The sequence below is a fragment of the Mangifera indica genome, chromosome 14, assembly GCF_011075055.1.
Source record: "Mangifera indica cultivar Alphonso chromosome 14, CATAS_Mindica_2.1, whole genome shotgun sequence".
Classification (NCBI taxonomy): domain Eukaryota; kingdom Viridiplantae; phylum Streptophyta; class Magnoliopsida; order Sapindales; family Anacardiaceae; genus Mangifera; species Mangifera indica.
The window spans coordinates 8,887,501-8,891,102 of NC_058150.1; positions in this window are offsets into that span (position 1 = coordinate 8,887,501).

Sequence of the window (3,602 nt, forward strand, 5' to 3'; positions counted from 1 at the left end):
TGTCGTTGAACGGCAACTTTTTGTGATATAACGTTAAATATTAATTACAACTGTAAGGATTATATTTTTTATTAATCGCCACCCAAAAAACACTTTTAATTCCCGAATGCCTATCGGCACCGCCACCACCACCATATTTAACACTTTAATTTTCAAAATAAATTTACTACACTAAAAAATCGTTTTACTTTTCCCCACTTAAAATAAATTTTTACTTTTAATGTGTATAAATTTTTTATATACAAATTGATATACAATTATATATATATTATCATATAATTGAATATTATTTTATTTTTAATTTAAAATTATTTAATTATATAATAACACATTTAAATTTATATCAATTTGTATATAAAAAATAAACATATTATTGATAAATTTTATTAAGTTTAACTCTCAATAATCTATTTTTTGTTTATAATTTAACTATCACATCTAATTCAAAAAAATTTTAAAAAAAAATTATTGAAATAATCTTAATTTTATTAAAATTTTACCTTTATTAAATTTTAAATCCGAAAATTTCATCATGTTAAAATAGAAGATCAACTTTAAACCTTACTGTGACTATTTTATTTAACTCAAATAATTATTAAGACTAAAATGTTCTTATTTTAAAATTAAATTTACCCTTTCACCACACATGCCACCACCCACTACTAAAACTAACAGAGATCAATTGAAGAAATTGAGGATATAATGCTCCGCGAAATCTTTTGCATCTGATTGATTAGCTAACTTGCTAGGAAAACTTTTGATTGAGACGAGCCGAGATGAGATCAAGATTCATCAGGAACACTTTGGATTAAGATCAATTAGTCCCCATCAAGTTTATATGCTCTTGTAGGGGAGCAGCTCTAGACGATGCTACTCATATGTGATACTCTTCATTCAACCCCCACGTCTTTTATTCACTGCAATTTCCCTTTATCATTTCTCCTCTAGCCTTCCCTGTTTTTTATTCATTACAGTTTTCCTTGTTTTAACACCATAAATTTAGATTAACATAGGGGGGTGTTTCAATAAAATTATATATCAATATTTATTTATTATTATTAACCAAGCACAATAATTAGTTATACTTATCAAATTTATCAAATACAGTAATAATTTATATTGAATAATTTTCTAAATAATTTATTTTGGAAAACTAACTAATTTAATCATTTTTAATCGTACTAAATAGTTTTAACCCACTTTTTATGTGTTTTTATAGATTTAGTTAATACTCCAACATAATACTCATTTTTCTTTCATCTCTAACCTTAAAAAACCGTAGCCTCCCAAACTCATGTTCATTTATATTCCAATCACTAAATATTAGATCAAAATCAAATAAATCAAGCATTAAAATCATATCAATCCAAGTAAGTAATATTTCATTATATTGCTTGTAATTTTGTCTGAAGATTTCGAATTGAAATTTTGAGATTTCTTTATGTAGTGATATTCCTACTTTGTTAATTTGTAAATTTTTGTTTTGCAGTTAATCTAGGAATGATTTGTTTATATCAAATTTACATTAGAATTAAAGAAAGTTTAGTTCTTGAGATCAAATAGGTGGAAAACAAACTACTTTGATTTTTTTGAAAATAGTAGACGAGTAGGCGTTGGGTAGGTGAGTAAGCAATAGGTGTGGGGTAACGTGTAGGCAAGTAGACAAGAAGCCAAGTAGGCATGGGGTAGAACGGTAGACAAGATACTCTTAAAATTCAATTTTTTTTATTTGTTTTGGTTTTTTTCGAATATACAAGAATCTTGGGGGATTTTATGATATTTTAGAAATATAAATTTCACCGTGTGGAGGGTAGTGGATATCTAGAGTTGTTTCATTACTCTGAATATTGATTTAACCAAATTTATTTCTCTAATCACAAGAATTTTTCATTTTTGGCAAATGGTTAAAGTAGTATTTATGATTGAATATGAAAGGTAATGGATATTTGAAAATGACAATACTATGGTTGAGATAAAAGACGATTAGTAATTGATTATGAATGATCGGTTAAGGTTTTGAGATCCCATCTAATAGTTAATTGATAGTGTACTCATATCCATATATATATATGAATGTTGAAAACTCACTCAATGGATTCTCTTACAAAAGTCAAGATGATTATGGCATTCAAGCTTTGATGAAGTTATCTAAAGGAAGAAAAAGACAAATGATAACTCTTTATGTGATGATAAGTCACAAGAAAAGAAGAATCAACTTTTAAGATTTTCATTAATTTCTTAATGTTTATGCATGAAGCATGGTTTAAGCATGTTATACGTCCATGCGTGCCAAAAGTGCATGCATGTACATAGAAGACAAGGGCCCGTACACCTGATAAGGATTAATAGTGAAAGTTGGTAACCATGAATGACCTCATGTGAGGAAGATACGCGATTATGCATGGAATTCGAATATTGGATAAACATGTCCTTAAAGATCATGAGACACATTAAGGATCGACAACAATTCGGATGATTGTGTAGGAGGTTACGTAACCATGTAATACCCCCGGGTGAATGTAAAGAGTACTTTGATCATTTTCCTATTATTCAATGTTATGTGTAATTGCTCAAATCTTGGTTTAATTTGTGCATGTGCTCGTATTTAGAGATTGTGTATGTTGTACACATATATATTTATAAATATATAAATATCTTTTATTAGTTGGGAATTAAAGGGACAGTTAAATATATTTATGTATAAATATCCTTGTATACATGTATATAAAGATATATTTTTATTATTTTGGCATTTAAAAATCATGATAATATAAACCCTGTATGGGATGATCATGAATTTACAAAACTTGCGCCAACTTGCCATGAGTGGGAGAGTTGCTATAGAAAATGTATCCTCGGTGTATATGCTTATAAAGGAATCACGTTGGCAACAGGGAGTTTTTTAATTTTTAATTACCCAGCTTCTATTCACAAAGAAAGGGGGAGGGCTGAGGCTCATGTGCGCCGTCTGAGGAAGAGAGGTAGGCTTTCGACCCATTATCCCCTCTTGCACGTTCTATAAATTCAGTTGGTGAATTCTTGCATAGTCACCACGTTTACTCCAAGCTAGAAGACGACAAGTGTGCACAGCGGTAGATGTCAGGCACATCCGCGCATGTAGATGTGCCTTGGTTGGGGTCACCGTCTAGCATCACCAAGGCTCTGGCTTGCAACGAATGTGCCAGGCATGGACTAGGCACGTCAAGCCAGTATTTTGTTGCCAACATGCAGTGCACTCAGTCAAACTTGCACTACACACGTCAAATGTATGGCGGATACGTCAGACATGTGGCACGCACGCTAGACGTCGATGAGCAACCCAGGCAGGCACGAAAGCTCTGGTGGGTGTCTCCTTTGTGTGTGATTTTTGCAGTTAAATTTGAAGATGCACAGTGGCATGCAAAAAATAATAAAATGCATACATCTTAGGTTGGGATGCCATGTGTGCATCCACACATGTTGTGGTGCACCTGCCTGCATGCCAGACATGCATTTGCTTGGGCTAGAATGCCATGCGTGCAACCACACATGTTGCGGTGCATCTACAGCATTTAAAATACACTCCAGCAGCCTCTTAACACATTCATGCCAAACATTTCACA